Here is a 27,170-nt window from a genome sequence, read left to right as displayed (position 1 = left end):
AAGGATAGCAGCTCAAGAGCGTGGGGAGACTCAGCAATCGCCCTGTGGGGAAGAAGTCAGCACAGCAGTCTCATTCATAGCTGTGGTCACGACAGACAAAAGGGCGGCGGCTGCTGACCCTGGGTGGGGGCGGCCACTGGCTGCGAAGTTGTGTAAGGGAAGGTTTTTTGCTGATGGAGTTCCCAGACCCTGGATGTGACGGTGCTTCTGTGGTAATATACATGTTGAAACTCAGCAAACTTCACAGTTAAAATTTGTGTATTTTATTTTACATAAATCACACAACACAAAGTTGACTTTTAAAGGGGGGGAAAAAGACTCAAGTGCCAATTTGAGATAGCCACTTGCCAAGGACGGAACAATGTGAGCTCTGGAAATTATATTACCAAAACTGAAACCTGTCAAATATGCTAAAGCCCGTTCATCCACAATGGTACTTTCCTCCTCAGTCTGAAAGTCTCCAAAAACAAGCACGGCGGCTTATTAGCTTTCTAATAAAGATGAGGTCTTTATTATCTCCATCCTCTTCCATCGGCTCACCTTTTCCTTTACTCCACCTCACAGAGCAGAGAACTTGAAGGGAGCAGGTTGTCATTTGCTTCTTTGAAGTGTTTTCCAACAGCATAGCTCGCGAATCGGACCGTCCTTGCAGACAGTGTCACGTTCACTGAGAGATGGGGCAACCAGAGACTCATTTGCAAAGGCAATTTGCTTCTGCACGATTGTGCCACAAGCTTGTAGGCCAGCTCACTGACTGACTTCAGGTTTGGGTTGCAATGTGTGCTGGCTCCACAGTTCCCAGCAATCTGGCAATCTGACGAAGGCCAGGCTTCCGGCACGGACACCTCAAAGAGCAACTTGGTTCTACAGGCGTACAGGAGTTTTACTGTCCTACATTCCTGGCCATCTGTACCTTGGCCTGTGCTCTGTGTGGCCACGCTCAGGAGCAAGAGTCCCCCTGGCCTTGCCACCCATCTTTTGGCACTCTTCCTTCAGCTCTGCGAATTCCTTTCGTTTTCTTCTAGTTTCTGTCTCAGCCGGAGCTGGGTTCTCTTCATTCAGTGCCTCCCTGTTCCAGCTGGAAAAGAGCCTGATCCCATTGTGATACTGAATGAAACCAATCGGAGGGTCTCAGGAAACCAATTCACTTCCCTGGAGAGCAGCGACCAGGGACCAGATCCAAGCCTCTGTCCTCTCTCTCTGAATTGTAGCTCTGGGAAAGGTCGGAGCTGAGGGCAGAGCCCCCATAAAAAAATCCCAGCTGATAAGCAAAGAAGAGCTTGTGGACACAGGACGACCCTGACCTGATGAAGCCCTGGCTCCAGGCACAGAGCATCACAGATGAGGATGAGTAGACCCTGCGCCCCCTGGTGGAGGGGCGCGGCAGCGCCTCGGCCTCCCTGTGGATGAGCCTGCCAGGTGTCTCTGGTCCAGCTGGAACTTGCAGGCAGCACAGACAGAGGCACCCGCTGCCCCTCCCACCAGGGTGCAGCAGTGTCCACTGTGGGGAACACTGCAGATGAAGGATCCTAACTTACGTGGTTGGGAAAGGAAGCAGGGGGGAGGGGTGCAGATTTAAAGGTTTTTTTTTTAAATCAAGTTTTAAAAACAGAGGCAAAGTTAATCATAGTATTTAAGGAAGAAACATAAGCATCGGTTCTTATAATGGATATGACAGGGTCAGCTCTGGGCTGAGGGTGCCGACCGTGGAGTGTTCTAGGGAAGAGGCTGAGTGCCCTGGTGGGTGTCAGGCTGTTTGCCTCAGAGGAACTGACTAAGCCATGTGTTTGTTTTGTGGGTTATTCTCTATCTGTGTTTTGTCTTAAACAAAAACATTTTTATAAACATTCATGACACACAGTCTCTGTCCTGTCCATCCTGTGCCCTAGCACTGAGCCCCACACCTGTAAACACTCAGTGCTCAACAAATGGAGACACAAAGGACAGAGGTTCTAAGGCCGTTCAGCATCCTCCCAATCTGAATGGGATGCAGCCTCCACCTGTCACTAACAGAGTAACCTGTGTCACTAAGTCCTGTGACTCAGTCTCCCCAGCTGTAGAGTGGAGAGGATAATGACAGATCTGCCTCCCTGTGTGCTCCAAGAAAGGGACAAAACATCAAATGGACTTAGAGACAGGCTGGCACAGGGTGAGTGCTGGTTTGTTGAATGAACAAACGAATGAATGTAGGAAGGAATGGATGAGGCAGGTCTGGGTCTGGCTTGTCCCCACACCCCCAGCTCTTGGTACATTGTGGCTTGGAGCAGATGCTCAGCAGAGGTCAGTCAATACGATGAATGTCCTTCAACTCCCCACTCAGTGGTCCTGGGGTTCTCCCAACATGGTCTGCACACTGTCCATGGACATCACAGTCAAGCAAGTTGACTTTACAGGACAAAGGGAGGTGCTTCCTGCTTAGGCCCAGGAAGGTCTTCTTCAGCTTAAGGAGACCCTGCCATCCCATAAGACCCAGCCTCCTCAAGGTTCCACCTTCCCATAGACCCCCTCCATGCCCTATCTGTGCCAGGGGAGACCTGAGACCCTGCCCAGGGGGCTCTGCAGCCCCGGGGCTCTTCTTCCCTGTGTAGCCCCCCCATGCTGGCTCTTTGCTCAGATGCTCCAGGCCCTCCTCATCGTGGGTCTCTGGATAGGCTCACAGGTCAGCACCCAACGCCCACCTCCAAAGTGTGACTCCATATGCTCTAACAACCCCAAGCTCAAGTCCAGCTGATCGTTTTCTTACGGCCCAAGGAGGGAGGAGGTCGACCTCTCTTTGTAACAAGTGTGCTCCTGCCACATCTGCTCTTTCATACCCTTCTCAAGACAGGCCTCAGTGGCCCAGGGGCCATGGGCACCGTGGTGAAGCCCCAATGCTGTGGTAGGGCAGGGGGTGGAGAGTGGCATTGGCCAGCAAGGGAATGTAGGGGCCAGGGGAGGAGGTCTGGGCCTTTGGGGAACACAGGACTCACCTAGAAAGCCCAATTTGACTGCCTCATTCCAGTCTTGCCTCCAGTTCACTTAGCCGTCTCCCCCTCTGTCCCTTGCCCTGACCTCTTTACCTGCACCAGCCCACCCAGTGATGACATCTGCCATCAGGTCCTTCTGTTGCCCCTAATCCTACTGAGGGGTGGTAGATCTGCCACACTGTGTGGAGGGGAAGGGTGTGTGCACAGGTGCACCTGTGTTCGTGTGTGTGTACCTGCACACGAGAGCGTGTGATCTGTGCACTCGTATGAGTGTGCATTATGCATGTGGTCCCGTGTGTATACGTGGGTACGGAGTGTGGGCATGCACACGGGTGTGATTGTGTGTACATGTGAGAATGAGCAGGGAGGTGCGTGTGTGTTTGTATGTGCCTTGAGTGAGGATATGAGTGCTTATATCTGTGTGTGCACTTATACATATGCATATTGCACTCGTGTGCACATGTGAGCCTTGCCTGTAGGGCATACCTGTACTTGTGCACATGTGCATTGTACATGGGCCGATGTGTGAAAATGTGCAGGTACATCCCTGTGCATACGTTGCACAAGTGTGTGCACTTTCCCAGCTACAGGCACGGGGGGGGCTAGATGAGCAAGCAAAGAGAAGCACACAGGGATGTGGCCAGCTTGTGACTTTCATTGTCGTTTTAAAGTCCCCAATAGTAGAGGAGTTTCCCCCAGAACACACTGGGAGGAGCGAAGGATGACAAACGAGGTTTAAAATGCAGAATGAGCATCTTCATTTGGCTGAGCCAGTGTCCCTAGAATCTTCCCCTTGAACAACAGGACAGGCGTCTCACTCCACCTCATTAGGAACTTTCCCTCTGCTGTCATCCTCAAACACAGCACCACAGGCTGGTGAGTGGAAGATGTGTTAGGGAGACGGAATTTCTTTCAGGTGAGCATTTGCCTTTTCTTATTTTATTTTATTTTCTTTCTCTGTTGTTTATTAGTGTATATTAATTTACAAAGAGCTTTCATTGTACTATTTCCATACTTGCATATAACATTTGCCTTCTCTTGACTCCAATGTGAGTAACAGAACAGACACCTTAAGGCAAACTTGCAAGAAAGAAATACACCAGGCAAGAAATGGGACCAGAATTCCTGTCCTAAAGCCCAGGCCTGTCCACTGCAGAGCACACAGCTGGGACAGTGGACACCAGAGGGAAGAAACGGGGACCCAGAGGCTCTCTTCCTGCAACTCAAGGCCCAGGCTGTCCAGACAGAGGCTCTGGGAGGTGAGACCTTGTTCTCCTTGGGCTATGAGAGGAAGCTGGAGTTTGAAGCTCTTGATTCCATGTGGTCATTTTTCATTCTCCTTCAACAGCGCTCAGAGCTCTGGGATCAAAGGTTCTCCCAAAGGCTTGGGAAGCGGCCCAGTTCTGCCTGGAGCCCAACTGTGCAGCCTGTCAGAGCTCCTCCTCTGCACTTGATCTCTGGCTTCCTCCACAAATGTGCCTTGAGGACAGTCCCTGACCAGGCATGATGGGGAGGAGCTGGAAGGGGACACTCTGACTAGTGACCTTACCACCCAGGAGACTGAGGAGGCCCATCGGTATCAGCGGGGCCCGGGGAAGGACAGAACACTGGGGCCAGAGATGGTCAGGATCTGAGTGGAGAACACGCTGTCCCTGCAGGGGCAGGGAGATACTGGGTGGAGCTCACAGAAATCAGAATGCTTTCAGTTAGACCATGGGATCCCCAGGCAAGTCTTAGAACTAGTCAGTTGACATTCAAGGGATTTAGCAAAGGAATCCGTTGCTCAGATTCATCACACATGGTGTGGTGGTGCCACACAAACCCCAGCACTGCAGGACAAAATGAGCAGTCTTACAACACAGGTAGGGCCCACGCATGGCTTTGCAGAGGAGGCTTTTACACAGGCCCACAGGAGATTGGGGGAGAAATTCCTGGAGGGCCCAGGGGGGCCCACATAGACTTGTCTGGGTGACTCTGTCTCTTGATATTTGGGAATGGTGTTAACACCACCCAGCACTGACCCAAGCTTGGGAGAACCGGAAAATCCAACAAGAACCCACTTACATCAATAGGGGCAGCTGAGGCTGTAGGAGCCCAGAGAAGAAAGATTAATGACAGTGAAGGTGACAGTTCAGAGAGGCAGGGGAAGAGAAGGTGCAAAGGGCAGGCTGGGCCCTGATATTACCTCCTACAGGCAGAGGCCCGGCAGGCTCAAGGAGGACCCAGTCAGTGTCCTGAAGTCATGAGACTTACTGGTGCCCATGGGAAACATTCAGGTTCCCAGGTCCTGCCCCACAGAGCCTCGCTCAAGGTGGATTCAGGGCTTGGAACTTGCATTTCTAATGAGCAGCTGGAGTTTTCTCAGGCTGACCCAGGACCGCAGCCAGACCAGGGACAGTTCCAGGGAGTCTTCCTCTACATCTGGTGTGACCCCTGCCCCCGCAGCACTCCTCTCCTGGAGTCTACCACGCTGTCAAGGTCACCTTCTCATCCCCTTTCAAGGGAGACGAAAAGAGGATCCTTGGAGCTTTGGAGACCACAAAGCTCCTCCCCAGCCTGGGGCCTCCTTTCTGCCTGTTTCCTGAGCGTCTAAGGAGAGAAGCTCCAGGGTCCCACACAGCTAAGTGCTCAGCAAAGCACTAAGAACAGCAGCCACCCCAGTGTCCCAAGCTGGGTCCTCCAGGTGTGGCTCTCCTTTCATGTAGAAAAGGCAGGCCTTGGGATAGGTGCCCTACATTCAATCCAGTCCAAGCTCAGCCAGGCTGGCTGTGTGACCCTGAAGGGCTCCTCGGCTCTCCGAACATGGATGTTAAATTAAGCTGGTGTGTCCAGCATGGGCAGGCCAGCTGCTGAGTGGATTCACATGTGTGCACTGCCCCTGAAACTGTAACCAGGGCACTGTGAAACCAGAGGAGGAGTGGAAGCCATGTTCAGCCCAAAGTCATAGAGGCTGCAGGGGCGGTGGGGGAGAGGAGATGGCCCCGTCCTAACCCTCTAGGCTCCAGCTGACAGGACCCAGATCCCAGCCAAGGTCAAAGACCACGCATGTGCAGACCATGTCTGGCCAGGGCAGCTCCTGGTCTAACTTCAGGCTCTGTTCTGCCAACAGTAGGCAGCTAGCTTCCACCTCATTTTCCTCATATGGCAGGTGGGCCTTGCCTCCTGCTAATCCCACCACTATGAAAGCTGGGGATGTGTCACAAGTAGCTAAGGGCTTCCCTGGAACTTTCCTCCACCTGCCCACTCACCAAATGTCTACTGAGCAGCTCCTGAGAGCAAGCGTAAATCTCTGTACTTATCCACTTCACTAGCCCTGAGGTGGCAACTGCAGCCCAAGGACCGGATGCCAACTGCTATCTACATTTATACTGACTGGGAGCTAAGAATGGTTTTCACATTTTTGATGGTTGTGACCCTCAAAAATTATATAGAATTCAAATTCCAGTGTCCATAAAGAAAGTTTTACCAGAATCCTGGACCCAGCCCAATTTGTTACTCACAGCCTGTGACTGCTTGATGTGCCAGACACCCCAGGACCTGAAGTACTGCCTTTTATTGTGATGTCTGCCAGCCCCCAAGCTGGCTGGTCACCAGCCACTCGCTAGGAACAAAGCAGGTCTGTCTCAAGTTCTTGTTCATTTAATTCTGTCTGGTCTCCCAGTGCAGGCCAGAGCAGGGCGACATGGGTGAGGAATGTGACCTGTGAGGCCCCACTGGGACTAGTCAGGTCTGACAGGACTCTCACCACAGGCCCCCGAGCCAGGGTGGGTCCAGTGGGTGAGTGTTATGTTCAGGCCCTGTGATGTCCTGGCTTGAACCCCAGCTCATATTTCAGAAACCCATCCATGTCAGAGCTTTTCAAGTGGGTGCTAGGCCCAGACAAGGACCACCAGCCCCTGTCCCCAGCATTCCTAGTCTGCATCTTGCTGGCAACACCCTTTGAATGGTAACTGAGCTTCATCCAGTCAATGGAAAGCTGACCAAACAGCCTTTTCAGATGGCTTGTGAAGGTCAGGGCTCCTATCTGACGGTGAGCGGGTGTGGCCCAGACCTCATGGTGACAGCGCCCATGGTTGTGGGAGCGGCCAAGCGCTCATGGTGGGCAGGTGTAAACCAGTCCTCATGGGGTGTGGGAAGGGCTCAGTTCTCATGGTGGTGGATGTACCCTGATAGTGGGGGTGACTCAGTGCTCGTGGGCTCATGGTGAGTGGTATGACCCAGTGCCCATGATGGTGGGGGTGACCCAGTGCCCATGGTAGTAAGTGTGGCCCAGTATCCACAGTGGTGGGTGTGACTCAGTCCTCACCCAGGTGCAGCATTTGACAGGGCGTGGAGAACTCTCCACTCCCCACCCTTTGGGTAGTAATGGAGGTGGAGTAGGGCCGGGCTGACCTTGCCCTCACCTCCCCCCAACATATCCTCAGTTTGAGGGGTGAAGATTTTCCCACCTCCTCTTGGGGCAGGACTGGGCCCCACCTTTGGACAGAGTCCAACAGACCTCAGGGGAGGACAGCACTGCTTACTGCTCGGGGTTGGGTAGGGCAGGCCATCCTGAAGGTGGTCCACACCACTACAAGCTGTAAAGGACTCAGCTACCGGGAGCCCCCAAGAGGTCCCAGAGGCCTGGCTTCACCCCCATAAAGGTCACCTGTCCTTCTCTCCCCTCAAAGAGGCACAAAGAGCCTTTCGGAGCCACTGGGCCTGTCAGAAGCAAAGCCTAGCCCTGAACCTCAGCCATGTCTGCTAGAGAAAGAGGGGCTGCCTTCCTCACACCAGGCTGGACTGTGCCCTGCGTCCTCCAGCCTCTTGGCTTGTCACGTGCACTGGGGACACAGTTACGTGTGAAGAGGGATGGGAACGCCCTGATGGAATCAGGATGGAGCTGCTCTGGGAAGTTAGAAATACCACAGAGACTGGGACAGTAAAGCTGAGTGCTGACCATGGCCCGGGGCTGGCCTGGAGGGACCTTTTCCTGGGTCCCTCCTTCTGAGCTGTCCATTTGGCTCCCTTCTTCTGCCCCTCCCTTGCCCTGAGTCTGACAGCTGTGGTTCTTGAGCACAGGCACCCTGGCTCTGTACCCCTGGATAGAAGCTGGGGGTCAGCCCTGGCAGACACATTGCCTGAAGACCACCAGATACCCCAAGTGCCCAGTGACCACTGGCCAGGAAGGGGCTCAGCAGGTTCCAGTGTTGCTCAGTGCTGCAGTGCCTGGCCTCTGACACCTTAGCTAATTTGAGACTCATCCACTGGTGGTGTGACTTTCCACCATGTGGGTAGCTCTGCTCCACCCAAGTGGCGAGAGTGCCTCCAAGCCACAATGCCATGGCCAGGGGTACTGTCCAGTGTCACCTCATGGGGTTCTCCCCAGCAGCCTCAGTACCCTCCACTGGCCACTGGCCCAGGCCTCCCCTGGTGATGATAGACACCCACTGTGTTCCTGCACTGTCCCTCAGGTCATTAGGCCACACGAATGATTGTTCCTTAGAGGGCCTGGGACAGTGCCCTTAGCCTCAAGGTTGTTTTAGGGAGAAGTCAGGCAAGGCTTCTTGGGCCCTGGCTCCACCTGCCCTGGCTGTAGTACTTGCTTTTCAAGCAAAGCTTTGGAGTGAAAAAATTGAGTGTTTATTTTCACAGTAACCTGGCAAGTGACCTGGGTGGGGTCAGCTGAGCTCTGCTGCCACCCTCACAGCAGGGGAGGGGGGCGTCCAGTTCCTCAGCCACCCACTTCCATGGGGTCAGAGGAGGAGCCCTGGATTCCAGACCAAGGCCATTCGGGGGCCCAGGCAACACTTGGGACTTCGCTTACTTGGAGCTGACCACAGGCCTGTTGGGCCCTCCCCATGGCCTCCGCTGGGGTCCTCACTGCGGTCACGTGTCCTCAGCTTGCCGTGGCTGCGTGTCCTCCAGCTGGACCGGGCCAAGTGGTGCGATCAATGCACAGCTACAGCTGGTTGAAGGGGACCAAATCCATTGAACAGTTGATTTGGTTCCATTTTACCAGCTTCAGCAAAGCATTTGGCTCCCAATGCACGGGGAAGAGCAATGTCCACGAAGAAGGCGGCTCCACCAGGCAGAAGACAAACTACACAGCTGGGCCCAGGCCCTCTGCCACCTTGCCCCCACGAACCCACCCAGGCTGAGGGCCCTGACGCTCCATGGGGATGCACACAGGCTCAGACACACAGAGACACACGCTCACACCCTCAGATCCTCTTCCCCCGCTGGAACCCTCAAGGTGATGAGGGTGGACGGTGTCACCGGGCTGCTCCCCACTTCTGCCTCTTGCTTATTACTCATTCATTTGCACCCCTGGCTTCACCAAGTGCCCTGTCTGGTCATTAGCCTCCAACCTGAGGAATAGCCAAGATTACTGGGTCCCTGACCCACAGGCTCACGTGGGGAGTCAGGGACCCTACAGGCTTTGTTCCTTATTCCCCTGCCTGCCTCTTCCAGATGAGACCTCAGCAATCTGAGGCAAGGCAGGCTGTCACAGGCAGCCCTGGGCCCTGTGACCAGGCAGCCACCTAGGCTTGCATGTGGGGGAGGCATGGGAGGGGGACTCTGGTGCTGTGTATGGCTTTGGTGGGCAGAAGCTGTAATATTCCAGTAAAGCCTGTTCGATGTGGTATGAGAGGTACAACAGGACATCAGGCCAACCCAGCTGATCCTGCTGGGCCCAGGGCCCATGCCCAGCTTGTAGCCTCTTGCCCCACAGGTTCCCTCAGTGACTTAAAGAAAACAAACTCCTTTTTAGAAAATTGGTTTTCCTGTGACACCCATTCATCAGGAGCAGTGACATGAGGGAGACAGTTTCAGCAGCTCAGGGGACACAAGTCCTGTGTGTGCAGACAGCCCTCTGGGAGTACAGGTGGCCACATGTGCCTTTACCCCCATGGGATGGCAGAGGCTGCCCTGTCTTCTGCTCTGTGGTCCTCTGTCCCCCTCCCAGTGTGAAAGATGGATGCTCAGACTGAAAAGCATCTTGCCTACCCTAGGCTCTCCATGATCAGTTTGGCTGGATGATACCCTTGACCTCAGCCTCTACCACGCCTGCTCCAACCAGGGTCCACAACTGCCTTCCCTGAGCATCCCTACTGTACAGCCCCCTCCAGAAAGTTCTGCTCCAGTCACAGGGCCACCTGCCTGAAGTCCTCCTACCCCAGGCTCAGGGCCTAGCTCCAACCTTCAGCCTTGAGCCCTCGACAGAGACAGACAGCTGGCCCTCCTGGCCTCTAATGAAGACAGCTTCAGACCTCACCACAGGTCTACATTGATCCACCTATCACCCCTGTCAATATTCCTAACGGAGTGGAAGATTTGACAAGCAAAGGAATTAGCCCATGCCTTGGCTCCCATGGCATTGGAGAGACCAAGGAAGGGTCTCCCAATCCCCACCTCTCAAGCATACAGTTCCCCTCAGGCATGTCAGGTCCAAATCCCTCCATAGGGCAACACTCGCACACCCAACACTAGCTTGAGGGCAGCTTTGCCTTACCAAAGGACAGGGTCTCTAGCTTTGGTCACTCCTCTCTGTCCCATCTGAAGGCTCTGATTTCTGTTCCAATGTCACTGAATCTGGAGGAATTTCTCTTAAATGATCAGATCTTTGCTTTCAAACCAAACCTACTGTCCTGCTGGGGCCATCCCAACATTCCACAGATGGGCCTGTGTTTCTGAGGACATTCTGTCCCCATCAGGACCCTGCTCAAAGCCATGTGAGAAGAAAAGCAAAGTTACAGAGCTCAGGGCCGTGGGTCCCAAGTCATCATTCTGTCCCATTGGTGGAGGGGACCCAGCCTCTGCCAGTAAGCCAGTCACTTCATCCCCAGATGTCAGGGTCACTGGACTGGCTGGCTGCAAACCCACATGGTGGGGCTACACCTGGCCTTGAACAAGAGTAAGGCTCACTGTGTCCCTGTCATTGTGGCTAGCTGTGAGCAGCACTGAGCTCTCTGCACCTGGCATGGCTCTACACACCATGGCCATTGCTAAATGCCATCCATCTCACCCAGTTATGAGGACGGACACTGAGGCTAGGGTTGCATCCTGCCCCAGGCCCATGTCCCCCTTGAGCTAGTCACCTGGGCCAGCTCTGCTCTGTCTGCCCTACAGAGCCTGTCCAGGGATGGCTCTAGTCATGCTCTGCTGAATGAGTGGTCCATGGTTGAGCTCATAAGAGTTGCACCCTTAGCCCATATGACTCAGACCCCTGCGGGGAGGGTGACAGTCACCTTGATGGGTGTTTCCACTGGATATGGCAAGGGCTGTTGCATCTTGGGGTCTCACCCACCACAAGAGCTGTGCAGGAAGGTCCCCGACTTCCTCTTAGTATTTTTTTCTTTTCCTTCTGAAGAAAGGTCAAATACTAACATCACACAGTCACCCCCCACACACACAACTGCTCAAGGGCCCACAGCTTACAGGCCAGGGCCTCATGGAGCCCACCCCTCCTAGGAGGACCTCCCCCTTACTCTCAAGCCTGGGCACTTGCTTCCCCCAAATGACCATGTAGCCCTAGGCTGCCTGTCCCCCGCTTCTCCCAGGCATGTCTGTTACCTGCTAAGCCTCACCTGACCTCTCACCATAGTGGCCACCCCTGCAGGCTCCAGACCTCTGAGTTCTAGGACACCAGAGGCTCCCTGCAGCAGAGAGTGACTGCCCAGCCCCGCTCAGGGCCAGCCCTGAGTAATGCCTGTCACCATGCCCACGACAAGGCAAGCTCACCAAGCAAGGGCAGGGGTAGCTCTACACTGCCATCCAGCACCCCAGACCTCAATGCCAGACCTGGCAGAAAGACAGCCCAAGCATTGCCAGGATAGCACAGCTGTCACTAGACCCCAGGGCGTGGTTTCATTGGAAAATCTCTCTCTTCACTGCGGTGCCAAAGAGAGCGAGGCCATAGCTACTACTGCTTGTACATTTTATGGACCAAACAGTTAAATAGGTTTTAAAACATCTGCTGATAGAGTCATCACTCCGGGAAGTACACTCAGCATTTTCAACCAGCAGCCGATACCAGACCCGGACATTCATGGCCAAAAACACCAGCAGCCTTGTTAAAATCGATGGAAAATTAGACGCCGTGAAAATGCGGTATGTGTCCAATTAGTTATAATTGGAGCAAAAAGCAATGGAGAAGAGACTGAGCAGCGAGCGGTTCCCAGGACACACCCACCATAGGAGGCTCGGGCTCCCGGGCCAGCCTCACCCTGCAAAGCCTGATGAGATGACGATGACTCTGGGGGGAGCAGGTGGGCTCCAGGCCAGGGAAGCGGCTGCCGCCTGACCCAGAAACCCCCTGGCATTTGGTGGTGATGATCTGAGACCCCTGATGGACACTGCAGGGAGGCATCCTGGCAGCCCAGAATTCAGAAGCACTGGGTAAGCTGTCCATTCAGCTTACTCTCGCCAGGGACATCCCTGCACGAGCTGTCCCCAGGTCAGACCTTTGCAGCAGAGGCAGGGGACTCTAGCTCTGTAGTCACACACTCCTCCAAGCTGGAGGCTGCTGGGGGCTTCCTTAGCCTCTCTGAGACTCAGTTTCTTCACCTGGGGAGCAGTGGGCACATGGGTTTGGCGACCATTTGTTTGAGTACCAGCCCCATGTAGCTTGAAATTGCTGTCCCTCTATGGGTGTCACAGCACAGTGAAGGACCCCTACCCATTTGCCCCTCCAGAAGCAGTGATGGAGCGCTCCTCCATCCTGCGCCCACAGCCTCCACCTGAGATATTAGCAACAGTCACAACTTTGGGCAGAAACCACACAGTCACCTCCAGAGGACAGTACCACTTGCCCCAGCACAGTGGACGCAATGGCCAGCATCCTTCATGAAGATGTGACACCAAACAGTTTGTGCTCAAGGACAACCAGCACTGGTCACACCAGCAGCCTGATGCTGTCCTCAGAGGCTGCAGAGCCAGGCAGAGCTGCACCTCAGCCAAAGTCATCACAGAGATCCGGGGACCCGAGACAGAGTCCCCTGTCCCAGCTCCATTCACTGACCCACTGGTTGGGCCCAGCGGGTGGCGCTCCGAACCAACTCCTCTCTGAATGCTTTTGTGTTTTCTCACTATGGAGCTTTTAAAATTCAAGCATCAATACTTCTCCAACAGCAACATTGTCTATTAGCACTCAGATTCACCATAAATTAATTTTTAATTCCAGATTTTGGTTAATTATTAAAATTAATAGCAAAGAATTACGGTTAGCCCAGGGGTGTTAGTGGCCCGGGTTGGGGATGCTCCACAGGAGACTTCTGGGGGTTCCATTTGGAGGTGCCAAATCCCACAGGGAAGTCTCCAGAAAGACCCACAATTAAAAGGCATCCCCCGTTTCTTATTATCAGTAGCACTGACTCAGACAAATGCAACAAGACCCATTCAGCCCAAATCTATAACTTTTCTGTCTGTTCAACAAACGTATTTTTTCTCAACACTGACAAAAGTTTAATACAGAGTTGCGGGGTTTTTAATAAACTTGTCAGCAAAGGAGTGTGGTAAATTGATGAGGCCGTTCCTGGAGATGCATTTCGCCTCAGATAGACCCACCAAGCAGGGGTGAGGAAGGACACACGATTGTTTTGCTGTTCTTGGCAAAAATGGAAAGACAGATTTTTGTGTCTTATTATCTCAAAGATAGGCCAGGGAAGCACTGGTTTCATTTGAAAAAAGAAAACTTTGTGGCCAAGAACCAGATCATACACTCCTGAGGTCAAGAGAGAGAGAAGTAGCTCTGGAGCCATGAAAAGCTGATGTGTCCTGAGGCAAGAAAAAGTCACTGGCAGCCAGGGGACCTCAGAGCCCCTGCCATGGATGGGACAGGCAGGCGCTTTAGCCAACTGGTCCCCCATGTCCACCGCACCCCATCTACCTGCAAAAATGGACCCTGCAGCCATAACTCAGAGCTCAGGGATGTCATCAAATAAAGGAATGGAGGGTTCTGGGCAGCCCTGCGGGCCTCTGAACACCATGGAAGGCCCAGGCGGCACACAGACTGTACATCTAACTTCTGCCACACAGTTTCCCTCTCCATCTGGCTTGGTGAGGTCTCTAGTATGCCAAGACATCACTGGACTAGATGAAACACTATCTGTCTCCAGGCACAGGAGTGGTACCCAATGTGGAGAGTACTCGTGACCCTCACTTACGGACATCTGTTCCCCAGGCCTCTCAAGGTGCATGAAGTTCCCCCATTGAAGGATTCACTTCTCGAGCTAAAGGTAAGAGACAGCAAGCTACCATGGAAGGGACCCAGCAAGGTGTCTTCTGTATCTGGTGCAGGAGGAGCAGCCAGGGGAAGATGAGGAAGTGTGGAAGGGGATGCAGGAGGCAGGGGACCCTTTCTGCAGCCTCCTCCTGCTGCAGGACTGGCAGGGCCAGGCAGTTCCTGCCCTGCTCCTAGAGCTGAGGTTTCTTCCCCTCTGCACTCCCTCCATGAGCAAAGGCCCTGCTGAGCCCTCAAGAAGGGACAACAGGAAGCCACTAGTTCCCACCTGGACTTGACGCCCTGGAAATGTGTCAAGAGGGGAGAAGTGGAACCCAGGGCTCAAAGTCACACCCAGGCTACAGCCACCACAGCAGGGGGTCAAGGACACTTAGGTGGTGGGCGGGGTTCAAGGGGCTCTCCTAGGCTTCCATGGCCCCAAGTCACCCGAGTGCAGCCTTTCCAACAGGACAGCTGAGAACTTGGACTATTTATACCAGCTATGGTGTGTGGATCGCTGGGGAGATGCACCCAGTCCTGTGGCCATATCTGGGCATAACCAAGGGCACATGAGCCTGCCAGGGGGACAGAGCCCAGGCAGCACATCTGTCTTGGGTGTCCTTCAGCCTCACAAAGTCCCCATGGAGCCCCCATGACAGGCTCCAGGACAGCTGCCGTCACCCCTCCCTAAATTTAAAAATACTGCGTTCCACACGTGTATGCACACACGTCTGCCCAGCCCCAATGAGGAGGCACTGCTCCTGCCCCAAGCCAGTGGTTTGGCCCCAGGGGAGGGGACCCTGGACTCTCAGCCACCTGTGTGGACCCTCCTGACTGGGGAACAGCCTGTGACCTCTGCACCCAATGCTCCCATGAAGGGACCTCTTCTCCTTTGCTGCCTTCCCAGCTGGATGTAGGAGGCCTGAAGGCACATGTGCCCATAGCCTTTGTCCCTCACTGTCACCCAGTCACACACAGTCAGGATGTCCCACCCAGGAGGAAGGAAACCTGGCCCGGAGCCTCAGCTGTGCCTCTGAAAGCCTGGGGGTGAGGACCCGACTTTGCAGCCTTTGCGGAGGCTGCTTTGCCAGAAGTTCGCCCTGACTCTCGGGATCTGAGGAGCTGCTGGAGGTGGCATCTCAGCCCTGCCCTTGAGACGCAGCCCTGCATGCGCCTTGGCTGCGGCTTCACTGCAGCACTGGCAGCCGCTCTGCAGCAGCCTGCACTGTTCCTGCCGCTGCAGCCGCTGCCCCTCCTGCTTGCTTGGTGGCACCGGCCTTCCCAGGGTCACAGTTGGCCTTGACCCGGGAATGCTAACAACACTTTCCTCCCTGGAGGGCCCTCCAAGCCCCAGGCTCTGTTCAGCCAGGTCCTGGGCCCAGGAAGAAGCAGACAGTGGAGCATTTGGGATGTTGATGTTGCCCATTCCCTTCCTGAAAGCCATGTCCACCTTTTCTCTGGTGTGATGCACCCAGGACACCAGGCAGAGGCTGCTGGCCAATCAAGGACAGTGGGTGAGACTGGGATCCCTCAAAAAGCCATGTGTTCCGGCACCCCACAGCTTACCCACCGGTTTGCAGCCACCACCACCCCCCTGCCCACCCCAGGTGTGATCCTCTGGAGGCGAGAGCCCTGCTCTGCCCTGCCATCGACATCCATGGCGGGGAGTGGTGCTGAGAGAGCTAGGCCCTCCGCAATCAGACGTGCACGGTGGGCTGAGTCAGCACAAAGCCTCTCAGACGGCTGGTTACCCTTTACGCTAAGGTAGTAGCTAGCAATTGCAACTGCACTGCCCGGCCCCAACTGGCATCTTCCTCACCATACCCTGATCCTGAAGATTACTTAGCCCCCCTCTCATGTTTAAATGACGATATTTAGGGGGGAAATGTGCAATTCAAGCAATGTTCACTTTGATTGACTCAGGCCACAGCAGCTAAAATACCCTTCCTGCGGTAAATCTAATCACGCTTAATAGTGGCTTATTCTTCAGTGCAACATTTTTCACAAGAGGTCAACAATTCTAAATGACATTGCTAAGGCATCCCGTGACTGCTTCACCAGGCTCACACCCGTTCTGAAATGCTCGCTCACCTGAGACACTCACTATTCATTAAGCTGGAGTCACTTGCTTCCTCCTCTGCAGAAGGGGTGCCACAATTTCCTTGGGCACCTGGCTATAAAAACAAAAGATAATTCATCTCAGGCACACATGCACGCACAGCGGTGCTGCCCATCCTGCAGACTGCCTCTCCCACTCTGTAAGCTCCACAACTCGCTCAGAGCTGGTCTCGCTCACGTGTGGAAATTTCTTTTGGAGTGTGGCTGATTCGTTAGCCACAGAATAGAAATTTTTAGCTAACTCAGTTCCCTGAACCTAGGAGCACCATGACTCTTGGAGCTACTGCTTCCCCCAACAGGACCCAGACCCACTGTTCAAATACTATGGGGTAAATGTTTCCAGAATGCTGTGGATGCCGAGGAGACCATGCATGCAACCCTACTTCAGCAAGCTCAGAAGATGGAGCATGAGCTGCTCCTCACAACTGTGCATCCTCCTGGGTCCCCAAACTGGCAGGTGAGACCCAAGGGAGTAGGGCATTCCCATCAGTCCCCACCAGCCACATCCAGGCTCCTTTCTCTCCTAGAGTACCCAGTCCTTGGTAGCATGACTGGGATGGTGACTGTCCCAGAAAAGTCAGCAAGTCTATGCCCCTGTCCAGCCCGCCTTGCCTCTCCTTCCCACACAAAGGCCCAAAGACCCCACGGAAGACAGTTCCAGTGCTCACGTGCCATGCTGGCTCATGCACTGGACACTTCGACCCACAGGTCCCGAGTGTCACCAAGTAAGCAGCTCATGGGGACACACCTCAGAGAGAGGGTCTCAGGCATCTGGAAGGTGGTCATTTTTAATTCAGCAGATCAAGAGACTGGGGGTGATTTATAACCAAGGAGGCACGGCTCGCTCCCTGTGAGCCCTCCAGTTTTACTGCTCAGTCAAACCTAATTCCAAAACACTAATGCTTTTATTTAAACACCGCATCCTGCAATAAAGCTTTAATGCACGAAGGCGCATCTAGCGGAAGACAGCGGTGTGGCCGTGGCTGCTGGCGGCCTCGGTGGCCACACACCCGGCTACTTCCCTCCCTGTGGCCGGAGCTGGAAGTGAGTAGAGCAGAGATGACCTTCTGGGGTGCTGGGCCCTGATCTCTTTGGGGCTATTAGCCAAAGGGAGGTGCTACCCTCCCACTGCCACACCCTCACAATGGAGCCTGAAGTGGGAAGAGAATGCAGCGTCCGGAAGGAATACTAGAAAACTGGGAAGGGACTCTCAAATGCTACCCCTAGCCCTTCAGTCACACTCAAACTCGAGACTCCCTGAGTGGGAGCTGCTCATGAACTCAGATCTGCCCCTAGTCCCTTTGTCCTTGGGCTGGCCTCAGCTGCTCAGGTGACCTGGCTGCCCCCAGACCAGTTCATACAGCTGACAGGGTGCCTGGCCAGCTTCCCCCTCATCACATTCCTGCCAAAGGTTGGGGTGCAGCATGGGTGTGGCACCTGCTTCACGCAGTCCACAGCCACACTAGGGACAGCTGGAAAACAAAGCTGACACACACGGGGAAAGAGCCCCAGGCCTGTGGAGGATGTACTCTGTGTGGGGCCACTGGGTGCAGCCGAGCGGCGGATAGCCTAGAACCCAGAAACAAAGCCAGACATGGCAGCCTAGGCCTGCTGGCTGCCCTCAGAGTCCTCTGCCCTGCACTTGACCCAGGGGAAAGGGTTCCAAAGACCCTCATCTCCTGGGACCCAGCCTTTTTTCCTGCCTAAGACAGCTGGCAGCAAAGTAGACAGGACTCAGCCCCCAACGGGCAGGGGCTTGGGTCGTGGGTCACACGCCAAGCTCTCTACAGGAACCTTGCCAACTTTCACCGCCAAAAGTGCTTTCAGGGTGGATTTAGTGAAAACGGAGGGCAAAGTGACTCTTGGGCTTTGGCTTGTGCAATCAGGGTCAGAACAAGCCAGAGACTTGGCAAAATCAAACTTCCCCAGGCCCGCGGGGCAGATTGCTGGGCTCAGGGCTAGCCAGCTTCGGCCCCTTTACTCTCTTCATGTTAGTCACCACAGGGGCTAAGGTACCGTGGACAGAGTGGGGACTTGGACTGTAGGCAGCCTGACACCAGGGTTGGCAGTGTCTCTGTGTGGGGTGTTCCCTACCTTGTCTCCTCTGCCTTGTTGTGTAGCCACTAGGAGCCAGGGGGCAGCCAAAAGGCACCCCTCACTCAAAGGCCTCAGCCACATGGCTGCCCAAGTCTCTCCCATCCTCTCACCATATGACCGTGTAGGACTTTCTGCTTTTCCTGTGGGTATGAGCAGTCCCCTGCCCCCGCCCCACCACCACCACCACACAGCCTCTTTCAGGGTGGCAGTGAGCAGCAGTGGCTCTGGGTGCCTGTTCCCAGGCCAAGGCCCCCATGCCCCCAGCCCCCACTGGCCCCACACAGGACCCCAGGCCTGCCAGAGGGCCTCCTCCCTCTGCCGCAGTCAGCACGCTGAATATTTAATGTCTGATGAGCGCTTCCACCTGCTGACACAGGCGAAGTGGCAGAACAATGCCGGCAGAGACATGGCCCCGTCCCTCTCAGGCAGCCTTGCCAGGCCTTGGCTGGCCATAGCCGCTCTGTCAGTCCCCTACCTCAGGCAGCCCCCCATGGGCACGGACTGCCCCTCAGCCTGGCGAGAGAGTTCCTGGCCTGAAATACATACTTCTTTACATTCCATAGTTTAGCAGGTCCACATGGGCATATAAAGAAGTATGTATCCCAAGCAGGTCGTACAGTGAGCAGATATTCTGGAAAGCAGCTCAGGGCAAGCTGCCCCACTGCGCACAGAGAAGGCGGCAGAACTCCCACCTGACACCACATGGTAGAGTCCCCCCTGTCAGGCCAGCCCTCGTGGCTCATGTCTGCTCATCCCTTCTGACTCCGTGCCCTCCTGCCTCTGTCTCTCCCTTACACACTCACACCTGGCCAAGAAGAAAAGCAGAAGTGCGTATCAGAAAGTCTCCAGAATCCAGTCACTTCCCCAGCAGTGGCTTAGTTTTGTATCACCAACACAAGACAAGACCTCCCATCCTTACCTAGAGAATGCAAGTGTCGTTCGCAGCCCAAACTCTCAGAGGCAGCACAGGAGCCTCACTGTCTCCCTCGCCTCCCCTCTGGGCCCCCTTGTCCCTGCCAAGGGCAGAAGAGAGGGTGAGGATATGGAACCTCAGGAGCAGCTCCACCCATGGTTGTTGGGACCAGCATCCATGCCAAGGACCAGCCACTCCTTCTCCTGGGAGCTGAACATGTCCTTGCTCCCTGAGGACAAAGGTCTCTAGACATGGGAGGTGGTCCTAGGAGCCCCCCAGAAATGAACCAGGTAGCTTACCTGGGCAGCTGATGTCTTCCCAGGCACAGCCCTGGTAAATTCTGTCTTCCAAGAAGAGAAGCCCTGAGAGGAGGGCCCAGTACCTCTTTCTTGAAGATGTGAGAAATATGGTCAACTGTGGACTCCACAGCCCCAGAAAGTGACTGGGGGCTTCTGAGACAGGCCCACTCATGGCCAGCTCCCTCAGCACCCTGGACTGGCCACAGAGCAGATACCCAGCCGGCGAGGGAGTGTTTCTGCTCTGGCACCTCCTCCTTTGGCTCTCTCCCTCCCTCTCTCTTCTGCACCCTCTATCCCTTCTTGGTTCCTCAGTTTCTATCTGTGCATGCAGTGTGGCCACCTGAGATGATGGTGTGTGGGCAGCTCACACTAGCACTCAGAGGTCAGTGTCACAGCCTTAGCACCCTAGGGCAGGTCCCTCCTAGACCCTTTATAGCTTATGCCCAGCCTCCACCAGCCCCTAATCTATACCAGTTCATAGCCAAATGCAGGGGCTACTTTCCTGATCCTAAATTTCCTGGTGCACACCAGCTTCTAATGACATAAGCCCATTACAGAGGGTTTAAGTAAACTTAGCAGGTGCAAACTAAGTACTTCAGAATGCTTCATTTTGTCTGATTTTTCCTAGTGTGTTTTGAGATCTCTCTGGGAGAGAAGTGAAGGCTGCCTTCTTCCCTATCAACTTCTACTTGCAGTGTGCAGCAGAAGGAAGGGAGTCAAAAACACAGAGAAACAGAAAGATGGGACCTCGCAATTATGTCCCAGCAGTGGGAAGGGAGGCCACCCTAGCTTGGAGGATAAGGAGGGGAAACCACAGTTTTGGAGGCTCACCATCACCCAAGGTGAGCCCAGCAGGTGAGGCGCTGGGACCCTGGAGCAGGTGTAACTGCAGGTGCCTACTGAGGGAGATGCCTCAGGGAGATCTGGCCTGCTGGCACCAAAACAGAGGGTCTGCTGAGTGGGAGGGTCTTGTTGGATCTTGGCCCTGGTACAGAGCCAGAGGGCAGCCCCAGGGCCCAAGAGGACGTCCAGTTCTCCTTGGTCAGCAAGATGACGTCTGGCATGACCCAGCTGCCCCCATCCTTGCAAGGGAACAACCTAGAGGGTGTCTGGACTCTTCTATGACCAGGCAGGGCCATGTCTCTACAGATACTAGAGAGGAACCAAGCACATATCCCAGGTCCCTTGGCTATAGCAGCTTCAGCCAGGTAGGGCTGGGCTGGAGTTCTACATGGACAGGAGGTTAGGACGCTGAGAGGCACCCCCACCCCATGCAGGAAAGAGCCGGCGCCCCTTCCCATATGGTTGCTGCTATTTTTCACTTCCATACAGCCAAAGATTAAACAGGGCAGCCAAGAGAGCAGCCCCAGCTCCCAGCTCCTCTGAGCCCCTCCCAGTCTCACTGAGAACGGGAGAAGGCAGCCCAGATCTCCAGGTGCTCTGTCTGGCTCCAGGTGTTCCTGTGGATGGAGTCTGGGGGTCAAGCAGAAAGTTAGGAGAACCTGAAGGATGGGAGATTTAGTCCAGACCCAACTAGCATCCTCAGGAGCTGTGGACCCTTTGCAAATGAATCTCAGTCACTTCTCAAAAAGTTCCCCATCTTGAGGAAAAAGTGATACCAGTCATCTCCAAGCAGACCTCACGGCAAGCAGGGCTGGTGGCCAGGCCAGCCTTGTCCAGGGCTCAGCTATGAACACTGACTCACACCCAGCTCCAGCCCCGGGTGGAAGTCACGCTCCCTCACGGGGACATGCACAAACCCAGATCAAGGCTGCTCCCCAGCCTCTAGCTCAGCCACGTGTGCACCCCACTCCTGGCACAGGTGCCTCCTGACCCTGATGGGCTGGGAGAGCCTTAGAAATTCAGAGCCCCAGTGGGGAGGGGGTGGCCTTGCCGGCACTGCTCAGGGATCCCCTACCCTCACAGCCTCTCCGCGTTCCAAGGTAAGTTCAGCCCCATTCTTGACAGCCGGCTGGGGGCTTTGTTGCACTATACTGGCAAACCATACCCTCCCCCCGACCCCCCACCCGCCCCCACCCCACCCCCGCCCCTGGCCCAGAACGGCGACCCCCATCCACCCCGTCCACCACAAGCATCCTGGGCGGCTGCTTTCTTGCAAAAAGCCGCATGTCAAAGTTCCTGCATCCCAGTTGGACGCGCCCTCCCGGCCCTGCCGGCTGCTGGCTCTGCAGTTTTCCAAATGTGGATGATGCCAGAGCCAAGAGAAAACTCCAGGCACCCCCCTCTTGAGCCACGCGGCTCCGGCACCCACGGCACCCACCTCGCCGGGCGGGCACACCCCCACTGCACCCGGTAAGTTTGCAAGGGCCGTCCCGGCGGGTGGGCGGCCACAGTCCCGACTAAGGGAGACTCACCAGGGAGCCCGGGCGCCCTGGGCTGGGCTGGTGACCGCCGAGGCAGCAGCGGTGACGGGCGCAGGGTCGCGGCTCCCCGGGAGATGCTGCAGCAGCAGCAGCAGCAGCAAGCAAGCACCAGCCACCTCTTCCCAGAGCCAATCGCGAATGCAGGGGTGGGGGCGGGCTGAGCTCCCGAAGCGTCCGCACTTGGGGGGGGGCAGAGAGAAAGAAGACACCAGGCACCCCGCTCCGCACCCCTGCCCTTCCCCCAGCCCTCCTGCAGCAGCACAGACTTCAGCAGGGAGATCTTGAGAGAGGAGGGAGAAGGAGAGAGAGAGAGTGGGGGGGGAGAGAAAGAGAGAGAGAGAGAGAAGGCACTGATGCAGAGTTAAGGAGCAGAGCTGCCGCACACCTTGCGCTCAGGCCATGGCTACAGGAAGCTCCTGCACCCCCAGAGTACAAGGTAGAGGTCAGGGCGGAACAAAAGGGAAGGCCCCGGGTGTGCGTGCTCGCACACAGCCTGTGCAGCCAGGCCGGGGGGAGGGGAGGGCCTGACCTGAGGCTGGCGGTGTGGGGCCCTCGGATCAGGAGCGGCCTCACCTTGGCAGTTCTTATATACCCAGCCAAGCATCCCAAACACGCGGCCCGGCCAAGTGGCCCCCCTTGGGCTGTGCTCCCTGACCATATTTAGTCAAGCAGGGGAAAAAATAGCCCGTCAGCTGGGCCATGGCTGGCCGGCACAGCGAACAGGATGGGAGACCCAGCACTATGGCGGTCCTGGGACCAGGCAGCTGCCTGGTCCCCTCCCAGCCCCCTCCCTGACAGGCCTCCCACCGGCTGTCCCTGCCCTGCCATCCCCCTGCTATTTTTAGCCCAACCCATACAGAGGCGCCTCCTCTGCAGTGGGCAGCAGCCTGTGAGGCCACACCAGCCCGTGCCTCGGGGTGCCCTGGGGAGACCCGGCAGCTCCAGGGTGAAAGACCCACCTCTCTTCTTGCCCTTGGCCTCCTGTGGGCAGAGTACAGCCCAGGTCCCCCAGGCTCCTTGGGGTCAACCCTGGCCTTTGCCCCTTTGCCCAGAATTGGGGCTGGATCTGGGCTTCCGTAGACTCCCAAGCCAACCCCAAGGAATGAGGAGTGCAGGTCACCTTGGACAGCAGGCAAGGCCCACTGGCTTGCCACCCCCACCCCAGGTCCTGCCACCAAGGGTGTGTGGCTAGTAGGTCCCAAGTCTATGGTGCTCATTACGCTTGGGCACGCTCCCATCCTGGGTCACGTCTGGGTTATGTAATGGGCTTATGCCAGGATTTGGTTCAGCCGGACCTGGACTCCAAGTCCAGCAGCCTGGGATTGGCCAACTGCCCTCCTCAAGCTGTATGACACTGGACAGGTCTTAGCTCTCTGGAGACCACCCCCGTCCAGACCCAGAAGTGCAATGACAGTGAACTGCAATGACTATGACCCCCTGGGAAGGCCAGGAGCTGGGCCCAGGGAGCAGGGGAGTAACGAGCTTCACTGTGGTCAACTTCTGTCCAGAGCACGAGTAGACAGAGGTCCTCCTACTCCAGAGACCACCCACAAGCCTCCTGCCAGTGGGACAGGGCACCAGGACAGGGTTCTAGAAGACTTACTACATCTAATCCCAGGACACCTGTAAGGAGCCTGCCTCTGACCCAGGTCAGTCCCAGCAGTGAGGTGGGGACACCCCATCCCAGCTTTGCTTCCTGGTCTCCCTGCCCCTCCCCACAGGAGGCCAGGTCTGCAGAGGTGTCAGGGGGGGGAGGAGATGGAAAGCCACACAGAAGTCACCACACAGGCCACATTGCTCCAGTGTTCCTGCCAGGGGGAGCAGAGCTGAGAGAAGGACCCCAAACTGGGGTGAGGTACAGAGCTCACATGCATCCTGTGCTCACACAGGGCCACAGGGCCATATTTTCCTGGAAGAAGGGCTGGTGAGGTGCCAATCTCCCAGGCCCCCAAGATCCCCTGGACACAGCCAGAAGACAGGCTCCCAGTAGAAGAAGGAGGAACCCAGAAGCCCTCAACTGGTAACCTTATGGCACATCCATAAGGTGGAATATTATTTGGCTATAAAAAGGAACTAAGGACAAACAAGTGTTTTCTAGCCTCTCTAAACCTCTGCTGCTGAGTGTGGACAAAGAATGGCTAGGCTGAGCTCTGGCTAGGTTCAAGGGGGGCCACTGTATTGTCACAAGTTCCCTCAAGATAGGACCTGTGGATTTGGGTGGCCAGGAGCAGCCCCAGACAAGGTCACCTCTCACTCACCTTTGGGTCTTCAGCATTTGGAGTTGGTGCTCTGAGGAGGGACTGAGTGAGTGATATAGACAAATGAATGGCTTAGACAGTCAATTGACCACTAGATCCATCAACCACAGGACAACCAGGGCCAAGGACAGCCTGCAGTGGTGGCAGGGGCTCTAGCTGGAACCTGTTAACGTGGTTAGCATTGAGGTTGGGATGAGACCCGGGTCTTATTTGGGGAAGAAAGCAGGGTAAGTTCCCTTGGAAGGCCAGCCTGGTCAGGAAGGGGACATCCCTGCCAGAACACCCACCCTTCTGGGGACAGGCAGTGATGGAACGGCCCCCCCCCCCAAGGCTGCATGTCTGGGGCTCCAACTGTCTCACTCCAGGAATGCCCTGGTCACCCACGATGAGGTGAAGCCCCCAATGACCTCAGTGCCCTCCAGTGAGTTCTGGCGGTTTCTCAGGGCCAGTGTTACCCACAGTGTGTTACACTTCGATGGGTGTTAGCCATTGACCCTGGACAAAGGCCCTGCTCACCCCACTAGGAAGCAGCATGGGGACTGGGCACCTTCGTCAGAGATTGCACCTGACATTTCTCCCCCAGAAAACCCACAGCATCTCTATCCCAGCAAAGCATTGAGACTCAGCAGGTGACACCCTTGGAACTGGCCCCTCATTTTGTAGGACAGGGTAGCCATGAACTATTAGGCTCTCGCGTCAAGTAGAGTGGGCACTTATCATTTCCACCCCAGGGAACAGGGTGGCAGAGACCTTGCTCCAGTCCAAGCCCACCTCCTTGACCATTCCACCCCATGTCAGCCCACCTCTGACCACCCCATGTCAGTGAAGCCACAGCGGGAAGCACTCAGGCAGCTCCTCCAGAAATAAAACTGAGAGCCCCAGCAATTCTATCCCTAGGTGTACGTCCCGATGAACTTAACAGTGTCCATAGCAACACTGTTCAGAGGCCCTACAGCAGACGCACCCCAGATGTCAGCAACTCACGACAAATTAACAACACAAGGGGGGGTGGAGGGCACGGACCCTCCCATGCAGCACCACCAACACCTGGACACTGGACTTCTACTTCCAGAACTTTAAAACAATAAATTTTGTGTATTCGGGCACTAAATGTGTGGTCAGTTGTTACAGCAGTCACAGGACACCTGGAGACCTTCCCAATGAACACAGATGGAAGCAGACGTGGACTGTCCTAACTCCTAATCACCTGCCCACGTGGGGGCCCTGTTTCCCTGAGCCCTGCACGTCCTCACCAGCCCTGTCCAGCACAACCCACACTGTGCTCCAGAAGAGCTGGACAGTTTGTGGTCAAGGAAGACCCCTGGGCAGGGTAGGAGACTAGTGAGCTGGAAGAGCTCAGCTCAGCTCTCAGGGAGTTGGAGCCACTCAAGCATGCCCCACCCAGTGTCCTGTGGTCTCTCTGCGCTGGGCATCAGGGCTGAATCTATAGGCAGGCAGGACTGGTAGGAAGGGGGTCTGGACCCCATCCAGAAGTCTGTGACACTCCTCCCACCCCCGCCAAGGCCCTGCCCAGGCATCCAGGGCTCTGCCCAGCTCTGGTCACCAAACACCAGAACATACCTGGACTCAGACCAACAGGCAGCTTCTCTTCTGTCTGGGTGGTGGGGCCACAAACCCTAAGGCACAATGGGGACCCAAGATCACTCCTAAAAGTGATGCAGCAGGACAGAGAGCCAGGCCTGTGGCAGGACTTCTCAGAGCTTTTGTGGGGCCAGTGAGCACCATGAGTCCTCAGCAGAGTCTCAGCTAACCACCTCATTCCCACCCCCACCATTCCAGAACACACAGGCATGCAGTATTTCAAGGACAGGTCTGGAGGATGGTGTGCACTCTGTGCACCTGTGAGAAGAGCTGTGGGTGAAATGCCAAAAGGCACGAGGAATGCCAGCCATGCTGAGGGAGGACAGTGGCCCCCACAGACCCTACCATGCCTGGGAGGCAGCACTGCCAGACCTGGGTGTCCACATACGCACAGGCAGAGCAGAAAGCTCATGTTCCCTTACCCACTGAGGGACACCCTGCAGTGTGCACCTCAGAGCATATTTCACGGTCAAGGTGTCAGCAGAGAGCAATTTGTTTCCAGTAATGGACGCACCATCCAGGGTGGTGACAGTGCTCCCGTCACATGGGCACCTGGCCCATGTGGCCCACTGGGCTGGAACCTGCAGCCCAGTACTCAGCAACTCCATGACAGGACTTGCCCCATCCAAAGCCTCAGGGTGAGGGGCAAAGCGCCTGAGGGCTGGGCAGAGGGAGGGTCCTGGGTTCCAGGCTGACACTGAGCTCTGGGGGTGGCCTCAGCACCCTGAAGTTCTCCCCATTCCCCTGCTCAGTGTGGGGGGCGTGGTACAGATTCTCCAAGTCTTCCTCTGGAAGGCAAGGAACTGCTGTCTTCAGGGCAGTGGGCAGGCAGACTTCCCAGGCCACCATGGCAAGACCTTAGAGCCACAGCCTCTCCTGTCTTTGGGGGATCAGTGGAGGAGTGGGTGCAGGATGGAGGACAGCTATGGGGCAGGAGGGTTGCCCCTCCACCGCTGCCACCTGTCTTCCTCCAGAGGACAATCAGGGATTGCACCCTACCCACGCCTGCCACAGGCTGGTCCTATAGGAGACAAGGAGCACAAAAGCAAGAAAGGAACTGGTGGGTCCCACCCCATGAGGGTCCTCGGGCCCTTGAAGAAGTGCTTTTCTGTTGAGACAATTCCCACCTCCAGGAAGTAAGTGCCTGGCCCAAAAGAGCTGGGAGTCCCTGGCCCTCTGCACTGGAGGGCTGGGGTAGGGACAGACAGATGGGAACCACAGGGGCCAATTCTGGCTGCTTTTTAAGAAATCTGCCTCAGATGTGAAGTTCACACAGTGAGTTCTTTGCTCCTGTGAGATGCAACCATGAGAATCCGCCCAAAGAGCAGGT

At 55.6% G+C, this 27,170-nt stretch overlaps 1 long non-coding RNA gene across 1 annotated transcript; it reads right to left on the bottom strand.

Annotated features, from left to right (window-relative positions):
* Positions 1-240: 240 nt before the first annotated feature.
* On the bottom strand, positions 241-16,418 carry LOC141423441 (uncharacterized). Its single transcript, XR_012448334.1, has 2 exons — positions 16,261-16,418; positions 241-8,913 (listed from the first exon to the last, which is right to left on the bottom strand). It is a non-coding gene; the product is annotated as an uncharacterized lncRNA (long non-coding RNA).
* Between the last annotated feature and the right edge of the window lie 10,752 nt (positions 16,419-27,170).

The sequence above is a fragment of the Castor canadensis genome, chromosome 5 (genome assembly GCF_047511655.1).
Source record: "Castor canadensis chromosome 5, mCasCan1.hap1v2, whole genome shotgun sequence".
Lineage (NCBI taxonomy): Eukaryota > Metazoa > Chordata > Mammalia > Rodentia > Castoridae > Castor > Castor canadensis.
Note: the sequence above shows the minus strand (reverse complement) of the source record. Positions and strands in the feature narration are given on the sequence as shown.